The sequence below is a fragment of the Spea bombifrons genome, chromosome 4 (genome assembly GCF_027358695.1).
Source record: "Spea bombifrons isolate aSpeBom1 chromosome 4, aSpeBom1.2.pri, whole genome shotgun sequence".
NCBI classification, from domain to species: domain Eukaryota; kingdom Metazoa; phylum Chordata; class Amphibia; order Anura; family Pelobatidae; genus Spea; species Spea bombifrons.
This window is the reverse complement of record NC_071090.1, coordinates 90,557,425-90,572,648: the sequence shown is the minus strand read 5'-3', so window position 1 is coordinate 90,572,648 and position 15,224 is coordinate 90,557,425.

Sequence of the window (15,224 nt, the reverse complement as noted above, 5' to 3'; positions counted from 1 at the left end):
AGATTTACTCCACCATTTCATGCCTTTCAGCGAAATCCAAAAATGTTTCAATGAAGAACTTAGTTTGTACACGTTTTTCATTGGCTGCCTGCTACTGCCCCCAATGCCTGCTACTGCCCCTCAATTGCAGTTGGGTTAAAGAGAGAATCGAATAGGGCCCCATCTGTGCCATCACAATGGAGGCATGTTAGACAAGTTGAAGTGGCAGGTTGAAAAAAGGAGATGGTTTTAGCAGCTTTTCAGAGACTCGTGGAGGCTGGGGACTTCAATATTATTCTAAATAAAACTAAGCAAAAATAACTTAAAAATAATATTGTTACTGTTTGTGAAACGAAAAGGAGAACGCAGTAATATGTTGCTGAATTTTTTAATGGGCAAAAAAAGGTTTAAAAACTTCAAAGCATATATTCTTCTTTACTTAAGTACTGCTATTTCCTTTCTTCACATTTGCATTTAGCTGAGACTAGAATTGGCAATCATTTTCCAAAGGCTTGGCAGGTCTGTGGTCCTAGGGAGTTGCAAGTTGACATCTCGCTCTGAAGCAGTCTATGCAAGGGTCAATGAAAGCACTGACTCTGAAGCCCACTGTGCCAAGCCCCTGCCATGAGTCATGACCAATATAAATTAAAATCCAAAAGCCTGTGCAGTGAAGGCATTTTCTGCTCCGCAAGGAATTACCACTGTCACTGTTTTCATTTTCACTGCTTCATCTCTCTCTCTTTTTATAAAGACTCGGAGAATGGTATTGTGCAACAAACTGCTTAACCATGATGTACAGGGGCATATACAGTTTTACCATAATAAAGAATTATTTATAATACTGGTAAGTGATGACAAGGTATGGGGGGGTCTCTGGTGCTACAGCTGTGAATTGCAGCTTTTATAATGCTTAGCAAAGAGTATGGATTGTTTCACACCCTATTTACTGTTTATCAAAGCAAATTTATGTCTACTGTAGGCCACTGGCCATTGGACAAATATCACGTCTAAGTACTCTGACGCCTCCGAAATGCTTTTATTGCCACTCGTACCGAAGTGCCTATCTTCAGTGAGTGCTTATAAGGAGATATTGAAACAAATAATCCTTTTATACACACATAAACGCATTTGCTGTTAGTGACATACATTTAATCTGAATTTTAGCCCTTGGAACACTATGATAGACTCATGTTCACACAACATTCTGAATTCCATGGAAAAAAAAAAGGACATCGGGAGAAGAAAGACAGACTGAGGGGTTTGGGTCCAAAAGAGGGACTGTTCCTCTAAAATATGGACACTTAAGACGTATGTGATGTTGTTTGAGGTAGACATGAGTAGAAAGAAGAGAACTTCAGGACAGGAAAATTGATTAGAAGTCTTGTCGATTTCTGCCACTTTTTCTTACAAAAAACATATTTTCAACAATGCTGGGTCTTCAGGTAAAACTTAACATTTATTCACATCAAGTTAAAAGCATGAAAGTCACTTCGAGATTGTTTCTCAAGCAAGACGCCAAAAATAGCCATAACCATAGGCCATAGCACAACAACAAAGTGTAAACAGTGTATGCTTTCTTTTAAATGTTCACTTTCTAAGATGACTAATGATAATTTTCTACCGACTCTTTTCCTTTAATAGGCAAATCTTGCATGCACATAAAAAATGCACCAAAGGGTAATAAAAATCGGCCTCGCTCTTTTAGATGGCATGTTCAGGAATACATTATAGTGTCCCTTTAGCTATCAGAGCTACATGAGCGTTATAGATCCAGAGTCTCTTTTAGGTATTGCTGAAAAGTCCATTCATATATTTAAAATACAACGGCATGTAATTTAAAAAGATCCTAAATTCAATTTGTGATTCTTTTTCCTCAAATCACAGAGCAAATGCTATCTTGTACCACTTTTATGACATTATGACCTGTTGCTGAGCATTGGTTTGAGACAAATATGTCTATTTCAAAGTCAACCCCACCAGATCAGGCCTATGGGGACCACTCAAAACCTTTCTCAAAAAAGTGTGAAAACCTTTTGTCCCGGGAAATCAGTTTCTGTTATTGCTTTTTTCACACTGAAAACCACTTTTTGACTTTATTGTATTTTTTTTTATTTTGTTTTTCCTGTCTGCCGTTCTTCAGGATATGTATCGTTTTTGCAGATTTTTTTAAAGCAGTGGTCTCTGAAGCTATGTTTTGTGGCTATGTTTCCAACGGGCCTCTTCAGGAGCAGTAAGATTGAAATCAGCTCTGTGTCAGGGGCTGTCATATCTTAGGCAAGACATAAAGCACACGGAAACATCAATAAGCAACAAGACTGTGACAGCTCTGAAACATTTCAGCTGACAAGAAGAGAAAGGGGGCAAGGTTATGGCTCAGGGGGAATGCTTTAAATGACTAACAGCCAGTCGGTTGGTAGGACTAAGGGACACCCAGGAAAAGACGGGAGAATACTGGGTTATCACCTACTCTACGTCGGAAGACCACAGAGAGTAAACTGACATTTTTTTTGCTAATTATACGAGGAAAACATGGATACACAAAGATTACCCTGACTAGAGCTAAGAGTAAGATTAAAAATATGTTAAAGCGAGAATAAAATTGTGGGAGTCAAAGAATTCTGCTCCTAGCTACTACATACAGAAATCAAAAAGGATTAACAAGGTTTTTTTTTCTCTCTCTTTTTCATTTAATTTCCTGTACACCGACTGCTTGTGTTAAGAGATCAGAGATATTTCTATTTATTGAATTTTTAATATGATCTTTATTAAAAGGCAGCTTACATGTTTAGCTTTTAGAGATGGATATAGAAATCAAAGTTACCTGGGAAGCCACCCTTTGTTTGATTTTACCATCCATACAAATTCAGAATTTGTTGTCTTCTTGAATTCTTAAAGAGGAGACGAATATTAAGAAATGCATTTGAATACTAAGTGCATCTATTGCCTATGGGTAATGTATGAACTCTGAAGGGAATCTTGTGCAAATTGCCATTTACAAAAAGAAACCCCCCCACAAAGAACCATATTGTAAGGACCTTCTACTACACAGATTCCATAGACAGTTATCAAGTCTTTTCAGTAGGTCAACCTATAATGATATCCTCAGATGAGGACAGATGGTTGTTCTCATTTTAGGTGATCCCAAAAAGCTGTCAGTTAGATCTGAACACTGAGAAAAGGACCATTGTGTTATCTTTAACATGGTTATGTTGTTTTAGTAAATTACTTTAAATTATAAGCACACATATGAGACCATGTATGTGCATTAGAGGAGAGGAAGCTTTCTATTGTCGAGAAACACTTCTTTTATTTTATAAGCTGAATTACAAATGGAATGTCCAGGTTCTTCTATGTTCAAAAGGGGATGTAAAAAGCGAACAGGGACAACAAACTTAATGGGGAAACAGAATAGGAGATTGTTAGTTTATTATCTATCTTCTGTATGTACCAGTGTATGCTGATTCTTGGACAGTCTAAAAGAAGAGGCCATACCCGAGGCTAATCACTTTTTCCTTCAGGTTGCAATAGTATGTATAAAGATATGTTTCCTGAAAATCAATCAATTGCCACTTAACCCACTATTTAATATATACACAAAGTAGATCTAATGCTAGAGTCACTGAAGTGCATATGAGTTACGAACAGACTCCTTAGTTTAGCAAATACATGTTTTTGGGGAGTGGGTGTAACATGATCAGAAAAAGTGAATATGACTCTGATTGGTGTTTTACACGCATGTGTAACACGCCTACCCATCTCTGTCCCTTTCAGATGAGGCAGCAAGAATCTCGGCAAGAGTCAGTAGTACGAAGGCTGTCAGTGGCAGTGCACGAGCTAAAACAAAACCGGGTCAGAACCGGGCTTGGCTTGTAAGCAAGCGTAACCGTACTCACGTCAGAGAAATGACTTGCAATAGTAAGTGTGGATGATTGTGATGACTAAGATACCAAATGAGAGGAGGAGTTTGACATGGCCTGGCTCTGGCTCCTGATGAGCCAGTACTAGCTATAGTAAGAAATACAAGACATAGTTTTGGCTCAATTAGATATATCAGCTGTCCAAACAACTACTATGATTTTTACATGTTTTTTGGGCATGTACCTCTTTATTGGCATCACTTGACATCACTCTTTTCAAAGCTTTGAAAAATGTTAACTTTAACTATAATATCCCCAAAAATGTTGATTTGTTATATATGTATTATTATTATTATTATCATTATTGTTGTTGTCTTGCAAAACAAATGAAATTTCTAGTCCCTATAGAATTCATTGTTTAAAATAAGCCAGATGAGAAACATCTGATTGTCCCTCTTTTTTAAAAAAAATATATATATTAAACCTTAGTTGTAACTGACCAATCAATGACTTGATTTTATGTTTAATGTACAATTTGTTCTCTCCTTCTTTGTTTGTATGTCACAAGCTGGCTCATTTTCAACCCTGAGCATTTTTTGCACTTAAAATGCCATTTTAAGAAACCATCTGTGTTACAGAATATTAATTTCATTTTTTCCTGATTTAGGATGAAATCTCAAACATCTTGCCATCCTACCATACATATGGTTAATATGTACTAAGTTTTATGACAAACTTCATTTTGTGGTTGATGTATGGTATATATATAGATATATCTATATCTATATATATATATATATATATATATATATATATATAGATATAGATATATCTATATCTATATCTATATATATATATATATATATAGATATATCTATATCTATATCTATATATATATATATATACATATATACATACAGCATCTATATATATATATATATATATATATATATATATATATATATAGCATATATATCACGAAAGATGTTAAAACTGTATAAAGGATACAGTATTGATAAAAACCTAACAAGGATCTTAAGATCACTGCTAAGAATGCTACCAATTGAATCATTTATTAATTGTAGCATGATATTTGCAGGATAATGTTTATTTAAATCAGAGGTTCATTTTTGGAGTTTGGAGTATTGGAGTTAAAGAAAGGCTCCAATTTCTTTTTAAGATGCATATGTCTCTATCTCTAGTGACCTATTCACCAAGAGGTCTCTACAAAAGACATTTTACAAAAAAAGGTCATCAGTTGAGACTTGAGGAAAGGAGATTTCCACATCAGGATAGGAAAGGGTTCTTCACAGTAAGAACAATAAGAATATGGAAGTCTCTGCCTAAGGATGTTGGATATTTTTTAAGAAAGGTCTGGATGCTTTTCTGGTTAAGCATAACAGAAAGGGCTACAACAGATCCAAGGAGTAATCTGATTGCCGCTATGAAAGACACTCGTAACTTTTCCACTTCTGATGGAAGGTAGTTCTGTTTACCTGCCACTCTTTCAGTGAAGTAAAAATGAAATTTAACAAACTCATATGCATTATTATTACACCTGCTTATGTAAGGTTTCATAAACACAATGAATAATTAAAAAACAGACTATTTACCATAGACATGTATTACAAAATCCAGTTCTATCAAAATTATATATATCTAACACGATCTTTATTTTAGACTGTCACAATAATCATCCATACGCTATACTCATGTTTTGGGTTTTAGCCCTTCAATCTGGCATCTAACATGTCGACCAGATGCTGGCAGAAGAAACTGCTACTTCTAATATTTTGTCATTGCTGTTGGTGTCCTCAATACTGAAGGCACATTAACCTAAAAATGTGTACAAATCCTAAAAGTAGTTGATTGGACCCCAAGGAACATGACAAAAATGAATTGCAAAAGTGCAGGAATTTCAGGAGGATTCGTCGAAAACTGTTGAAGAAACAATTAATATATGAAAGGTTAATGGTTAAACTGACAAACCTGCTCCAAGTAAATGTATTATCATTCCAGAGTGACACTTCCTAATCTTCTCATGGCATCTTGAAGACTTGATGGAGATTGAAGTATAAACGAAGATTTAATACTCAAAATTCAAATGATAAAATACAATAAAATTGACAAAGTCTCCTCACCTGACACACAAAGGTGGGTCCGTATAATCAACATGTAATCTCTCAGCGGTGTGCCACAGCTTCGGTGATCCTGCACAGCATACTAATACTAAAACTATATAACTCAGCACTCAGTGAATTGATGTGTTTATTCCACCATGTGGCAACATTTTTATCCAACTACAGGATCTTTTTCAAGCCACGCACAGCATACGGCCAGAACTCCAATGTTGAGATCGGCTACAGTGCCAACGCGTTTCGTCCTCACAGATGTCCTCAGGGTAGTGGAACAACCATTAAACATATTCTTAAATACACAAAGTCTTCTAAAAGAGTGAAAGTGCAAAGTAATTATAGAAAAATTAACTTTAATGACCCACTTATGGTCTTCAATAAAATGTCATATAGAAGAGTATAAAAATTATGTATTATACGTATAAATAAATATATTATATTGAATAATACATACAAGATAAATAAAAAATAAAAAGTAAAATAAATCACATCAATTCATTGTATTTATTATCAATTGATATAATCTGGCAATCAAAATGCTCATCAACTGATATCAAATATAATGAATAAGAATATGAATATACAATATATTGCCATAAGTAAATATAAATACATAATACAAATATATAACCAAATTATATATAAGAGCATAGAGATGATACAGATCATGAAAATTATAATTATATAGATCATATATTAAGACAAGACATTCAGAGAGAGCACGAGAAAGAGTGAATGAGAGTGTGAGAGAGTATGAAAGAACATGAAAGAGCGAATGAGGGTAAATAACAACAAATTTAATTTCCGAATATAAAAAGCCCACCGATTTTGGATTGGATTTTTAAACTCTAAGAATAAAATCGTATACAATAAAAGATAACACAAAAACTTTCATAAACGTTTCATTGTTAAATTAATTCCTAAATTTCACTTCACAGCCGTAGTTATTTTCTTTGGATTTTGTTATTAAAGGATGCTTGCTTTCACAAAGTATATGATGGCCATAGACTGACTGGGGTTTAAAATCAGACCTGGCACTTTAAGCTTAGTAGCTAGTTAATGACATGTGTGTGGCCATTGGCTAGATACACATGACCAGGTACTATGTTCCTGCACTCTATGAGCTTGCGTCCACATGTATCTGGCCAGAGCTTGAGCACTGAACCACCCGCTGAACGGCAGTAAATGTGTGTGTACCATTAGCCAACGTCCCACCTGCCATTTGCCTGGTTTGCCAGATAAGTAGTCTGGACCTGATGCTGTCATTATTTTATTTTTTTTTTCTCAAAAAGCTTTGGGACAGACATACAACTGCAAGGACTTGTACATATAATCAAAATCTTGATAAATGGTTGAAATTTAAAATATGGCATCAAGTATAACAGAAATATATATAAAAAAGTTATAAAAAAGTTAAAAAGTATATAATATGACAAAGTATACAAAATATGTTTCTACCATACCTGAAGCAATTCCTAGTACTGATGAGTTGATCAAGTCAAATCAAAAGAATAATATTGCAGAACGTTAAACATATTCATGCCGTGTGTATGTCTATCACAACGTGACATACCTAGTTCCTTTAAAACGCCCAATCAAAGTAGCATAAAAAAATAAAGCAGAGCTCTCTTTTACAATTGTAAGATTATTTAAAATGTTGTTCTAGTCTTCAAATTTGATGATCAATTAAGGCTAGGTGATGTGCAATCAGCTGACTTGAAACCAAAAGGTATTGAAAGCCATACAATGCAAATTGACTTCAGTCATCTGGGCGACAAGTGGCATACAACACCCTGTTGGGCTTACTGCACATATACATTCCATATGCTGTGTGTCTGTATTTGAAATGAAGTGGGATAAGTGCAATCTGAATGGTCTCCATAATGGCACCTCATACTTATCTGTTGAATATATCTAGTCACCTACTGTGAGTTGTCAATGAACACAAAGGACCATACTACAAAGGAAGTTCACCAATATATTTTGAAGGAAGAGAAATGTCAAGGCTGACTACAGTACCCTATTCATTTCGAAATACAAATAAGAGGTTGTCGGGGAACACATTTATAGCTGCGAAAATATATGATTTTCCAAGTATACACTGTGAAGTAGTGCTTCTTAGGAACTGACAGAACATAATGGTTGGAAATTGTAAGAAATGAGGATCTTTAGCTTGATTCTTTGCAGAGTCAATAAGAAAGGACAGGCGTACTGGTGGGAAGAGGTTGGAGCATCCATTTTGAACACCCAGTATCACTCTTGTTATCATTGTTAGACACACTCTCTCCTCATCACCTTAATGGACTATTTGGTAGGGTATCAGTTTTATATTAACAGTACCGCAAAATATGTATGGGCTGTGGGCATATGTTTCTGCGCAAAGAAATTGGGAAAAAATACATTTTCTTTAAACAAATTTAAATCAGATTATTTTTATATTAAAACATGATGTAAAGTGAACATCACATTCCAGCTGATACAATTCAGTCGTGGTTTTCTCTCATTTTAAAGTTGAGTTTAAAAAGAGTTGCAAAATGACAGACAAAGGCTTAAAAGGAAACACAATGAATAGCTAATCAGAAAAAAATAACTGGGAAATATTACTTCATGGCCACTTTATGGTCAATACAAACAGTTGAAAATACAAACATTTTTTCATGGAGACATTTTAGTAAATGGCATACATACTCTTTTTGAATGAATTGATGTAATTTAGCTTAATCTTATACTGCAATTTTATGTACTCTCTGATTAAACCCAAAGCGCCAAATAAGAATTACTATCTAATATTACCTATTGTCATGTGCTGTCCTCGACCTCTACTTGATGTTACTCAGGGATCTTGACATAATTTTCTAGAATTATTCTTCCCTCTTTTGTTGACTCCATAATTTTGCTGTCTGTGACCTAAAGAGTTCTTCATCAGGTCATCGCAAAGGTGCAGGAGTCAATGGAAACTGGATGATAAAGAATTCTGGAAAACTCAAGCTGGCAGGGGAAATAACCTTTTTTTTTAAATTTTCAATAAAAAAATTGGATTTCACATAATGTTTTTTCTTTTTATTGCTACCTATAATTTATTAGCATCAGAAAGAAAAGCAAAAAAATCTTTCAACCAAGTTTGGAGGCAGATCAAAAGAAACCATAACTAATTTCAGTTCTGATGCATGCTTATACATCTTCTTGGAAAGTCTGTAACCACCGAGATGCTGATTTCCTCATATAAATAATTGAAAAAGCCGCTCTGCTTGTTCTTACAATAATAGAGAGCGGTAACGAAAAAGAAAGAGTGCAGCATTGCATCTTAAACTCTATTTACAAATTTACATTGGCAGGCCCCCAGACTGCAGATTGGAAATGATCTTGCATACCTAATTTGCTCTTTTGTTATGACAGGGCTTAGGTTAGTTAATTTCAATTTTCGATTTCAAAAGCTATCAAACATGGCTCAGATGAGAAATCAATTTTTCTCAGCTGCTTCTGTTGTTGTGATGGGAAAGCATATTATTGGCTGGAGGTCAGTCACGTGACACCGGAGGAGATTAGTTCAGTAGAACTGGTGTTGCTGGCACCTCAATTACTGGATGCCTCTTGTAATTTAGCTTTATAACACCTAATTTCAAGACAGAACTCATATTTAATTCATGAAAGCCTTCCACAAGAGTAATTGTGAAATAAATTGCCATACAAAATATCCATTTGTGACTCATTGTAATTTTGTATGCTGGTGGCATGCTATTTGTTCAGGTTGTTTAACACTTCACAGTGGACATTTTCATAAGGAAAGATCTCAAACTCTTAATGAATTAACATGTTTTCAATTTTCTATGTTGCAAGAAAGTTTTTTTTTTGAACTTATTTAAGTTAAATTCCCCATGTTCTACTGTGTTCTCTATTGTCTTCAATTCAAGTGTTTTATTTTCTTTTGGTAATTCATGCGTTATCTACGGCAGCTACAAAATATGAAACTGGCTTTACTAAGACATACAAGCTATCATTCTGCATATGCATGTGCATTGCACGAAAAATACAAACCTTAAACACATGAAAAGCATACACATTCTCATCCCCAGGTTGGTGCTAGATTAATAATAAACAATAAGTACACAAAACAATACAATAATTCAACACATACCCAGCAAATACCATTCAAAAACACCTACCTAAGGCATAAATATCACACTATATGGCCATATATTGCTTAGGTCACCAGTACCCTAAGTTTGGCGAGTCCTATCTAATTGTTCATTGCTATATTGCTTCTGTCACACTATATGGCCATATATTGCCATATATTGCTTAAAGCACCCCAGGTTTGGCAAGACCTATTTCTTTTTTTATGGCTATGTTGCTTACCAAGCAGCTGAACCAGTGGGACTACACTGCATTTTAGCCCAAATGAGACTGTCAAGCAATTTAAAGCCTTTGGGTTAAAATACAGTGCAGTCCCACTGATTCAGCTCCTTGGTAAGCAACATAGCCATAAAAAAAGAAATAGGACTTGCCAAACCTGGGGTGCTTTAAGCAATATATGGCCATATAGTGTGACAGAACCCCCAATATTCATGCCTTGGATGTTTTTTTTTTAATGGTTTCCACTGGGCAAATGCCCATCAGTCATCAGTCGGCCACCATCTTAAAGTACCAGGGTCGTCTGGCCTTCCCCCTTCCAGCCTTCCGTAATATTGACAAAACTAATTTGTCTGCATATCACCCTGCAATATAGAATAGGTATTCATAATTAATTACTGACTAAATTAATTTTAAGGTTTCATTCACCAAGAAAATTAAACAATATAAAAAATTGCCATCCCTTAATGTGATTTTTGTTTTAAATGATATGTAAGAATACTAAGCAGAGTGTTGAGGTACCCAAAATGGCATAAACAAAAGCATTGCATTAGAAACATGCATGATGCTTTGCTTTGGCGTTTTTTCCAGGGCTTTTAAATGCTATTGATGCTATTTGGGGAGCTAAAGCTAAAATCACAAGTGTGATTCTATAAATCATAGTTTCATGACAAAGAACAGAATGACAGTCCTAAAAGGGCCAAGAATTAAAAGCTGTGTAATTTCTGTAATATTTTAAACAAAGCCATTCATTACATGCATTGACATTTCATTAAACGAGAGGAATACAGTTTAGAATCCTCTTTTCTGTAAAATATATTTTCCCGCCTTGTGGATACTTATTCCATCTCTGGCCTTTGCTGTTGCTATAGGAACAAGATGGGTGAGGTCTTCTCAGACTGGCGCACTCAGCTGTCATCCCTTCACCCTAAAAGCCTTATAATTGCTTTTTATTTGCATACGACAATTAGGCAGGATGGCTCACAGTGAGAGAATGAACCTCTCTCTATCCTCAAGTGCGCACAACAGCAGCCTGTAATTTTTTTAAAAAAAGATACTCTCCATGTGGCAGGGCAGAAAAATGGAGCTACGAGGCCTTTCATCTGATTGTAAGCCATTGACAAAAGAAAACATCTTCTTTCAAGATAGGAGAAAAAGGTCCATCTCATGTGAACCTATAAAAATGTGGGCCATTTAAGCTTATTATGAACGTAAACTCCCCATGAGCTTCATTTCTATAATATGAATGATGAAATTTAAATTAGAACTTTCAGAAGCCCTATGGGCGCCTGAGAGTGATAAAAACTTTTGGATTATATAACCAACACTGGCCATCCAAAGGTCAATCAACAAAAGCCCAGTTATTGACTTTTCCCATCTTTTTTTTTTAGCCATTTGATACGGATGTGGGCTTAACAGATAACTTTGGTGAACATAATATTTATGATACTTGACTATTAATAATGCCAAAAGGTTGTGGTTGTTTAATTGTAGAAGTATTGTGTATGTCTGCATTTATTTGACACATTGGCAAAACCCTTAACAGTCATGTTTGAAACAAAACAAGACACCATGCAGACACACATGGTTTGCAGCCAAGGTCTGCGTCAACAAAACCACCTCCTTGATCCAGGGCAAAGGGGGCAACTTCTACAAGGTCAGCAAAGCACCTGATTTGGTAAAGCATTAGAATATGACATCCTATTTTGGAGCCCAGCAGCAGGCGGCATGAACACAACGAAGTAGGATATATTAGTGCAGGGGTTTCTGTTGGTGGCTCCTCAGACTTCCATTGCTCAGTACCAATGTAGAAGAAGGGGGGCTCTCACTGGAGCATGTACGCTTGGCCTTGGGAAACTTGCCCTGTGCCTCATTATGGTTAACGATGGACCTGCTGAGAAGGTGTGAGTAATAGCCTTGCACTAATACTATGATGGAACTTAAATTATCTACAACAATCAATGACACACGTACATACACCAGGTCCTGCTTACTAATTTCAATTAGGCAACGTGCATGTAGCACATTCTTGTGCTCCCAAGGCATTGACCTCCAACCAGCCTTGACCAGTCCGTACCATTAGCATGTTAGCCTTTTTGTTGGATAAGCAAATATGCCAGTGCATTGGAAGTTAGATGTGGCCATGTAGAAATACATTTTTTATTTATTATAAAGGTTTGCTTTTGCTTTAAAATCAAATTTTCATTATTTCAAAGGGTGATTTTCAGCTGCTTATAACCTTGCCTGAGGATGACAAGGCTGAGAAAGGTTTGGTTTCTAGATTTTACATGCCAGAATAATAAGAATATGTAAAACGTAAAGATTGAAGGACAAGAAAAAAAAAAAAATGTTATTTTTTTAACATCTACAGCAGAATGTATATTAATTCAAAATGTTCCATGCACTTTATTTACGATGTATAAGAGGTGTTACATGCATTCTTCTATCCAACAAACATTGTTTTACTGTAACGATACACTGGATTAAAACATTGATGCTATATAGCTGCCATATAATCAATTAGCAGAGAACATTAGCCAAAACAAGTAATTGCTCAATTATATCGAACAAGGTAATGTTTTCTTGAGATGAGAGGTCCAATTGTAATTCAAAAAACATATACACGATACATAAAATACACATTCATACGGAATGATGTTTGTGATGCTTAATGTTAAAAATTGATAACCTTTCCAAAAAGTAAATGCAAGTATTGGGCCCCTGCTGTTCTCTCTCTCTTTTTTAAGGACTGTATGTTTTAAAAATGGTGATGAAAATTAAGATGTCATGAAAAATGTCATTCTTAACCCCTTTGGGACCAGTGCTATTCTATACTACAGGATCAGGGCAATGAACATGTTTTTACTATGTTTCTATTGAACTGTGCTTTCCTTCTTAATTAGACCCACGCAGACTACATATATTTATTTTTTCGGCGCAAGGAAAGTTTTTCTTTTTAATTTTATATTTATAAATTTAAGAGATTATGTTGTATGAATAGTTGTATTTTAAAAAATAGCAAAAAATGTAAAAAGTATATTTTCACAGTTTTATATGTATATAAATTGTACAGCGCTAGTGTAAATCAGAAAAAAACATGCTGGCACTCTAACTTCAATAGTAGTCACAGATCTCAAAACCATCTTGTAAACTCATATGCATAAAACTCCATAATAAAATAGATTTGGGTAACGAAGTGAGCAACGCAATATGACATTGCATTGCTTACAAACGGAAGTGTTAAGTGGCGCCTCTAACAGCTTTTTAAAGCTAAATTAACGGCAAAATGCCCACTTACCTTAAAAATAAAAAAGTTTCGGTAAGGTTGTCCCAAAATGCATTAGGTCATGGAATTTTCTAGAACTGAAAGGATAGTCAAAGTGAAAATTCTTCATACTCTCAAGCAGGGTTGCTTGGTACCCTCAAGTAAAACAGTGTATAACTGAGATTTTGTTCATAAAGAAATTTTTGATGTGGAAGATATTTTATGCCATCCACTGTGTCTTTGGTACCGCAGGATGTATTATCTAATATTATTAAGAAGAAGGTAACACATGATTTCATGCAGCCATTTTATCATCAATCTCTTCCAGTTTGTGACAATTTAACTTTTTGTACTTAAAGCATTTAATTACATTTTTGTTCATTTCTTTACATATTTTTAAGTACATTTTACTTTATTTGTTTCTTTTTTCTCACTGCTGTCTATCAGAGAGCAGTGCAAAATGTATAGATATCAACTTTTATGACCACAGGGATCTCTTTTAGCATGGGGAAACTCCTGTGATGTTAATGGTGACACAGCAATCAACAGGTTCCTCTGTACAGCAGATAGTTCCACTGCGGGGCTCCCGTGCACAGAAATCAGCTTGCCGTTCTGTGACAGTCTGTCATACATGTACACACACATAACATTACATAGTGATATTATATTAAACCATTTTTTCTGTCCTTGTGGATGTAACACTAAGAATACATTGGGTTCATATGTCTGCTCTGTTGGGCAGACCTACTGATACAGATAGAGAAGAAGGATCTGCTCTTCTGAGCTTACAATCTGTTAAGTGCATTGGGTTTTTCCAGACAGTCATAGTAAAGAAACCTTAATTAGACTGTCAATATATCTCACTAGCAGAGTACCATAAAATCTTAAAAAATCTAAACTCAAATAAAATTGTTACTACTTTCATATTCATGACAAGATCAATGTGGCTTATTTAGTTACGGTATATAGTGAAAAAATGTCCACCATAGTAGCACAAGCCTCTCACCGAATACTACGATACAATTCTGTTCTTCAGTTAAGGGCTAATTCTGTAGAAGACCACACACACTATGTAATGATTAGAAACAATGAATAGGACCATTCAGTATTATCTACTCGTATTATTTGGATCTGTACTTTTTAATGGTTTCTTGGTAAGCAATTTTAACTTTATACCTACCAATGATTGCTAAACTAGTTGGCTATTAATTATATAATATAAGACCTGCGTTTTGTTTTGTTTTAATTCCCTTCCTTGCAATCAGTGGAACTATCACTTAATGAATAATAGCTGCAGGCATCTACAGCACATTTCTCCATCTACTCCGCAAAATGCGAATGCTATGCACCAAGAAGTTCCATGACTGAATAATACAAGTTCAAAAAACTTCTACATGACATAATCACTCCCCAAACTGAGAAGCAATAAGCAATTAGTGAGTGCAACATGTGCAGCTCATCAGAATGGCAGAAGACAATGTTTTTTTTTTTTTTTTTAGTGTTTTACTCCACTTTAGAACACGTATAATGACAGCTAAAAATCTGTACTGTATGTACTTGGAAAATAGCCTCAAACCAAAATCTACAATGAGCTTATTCTGGAGAAATGCAAATTGCCCAGAAATCAACAGCTATTAT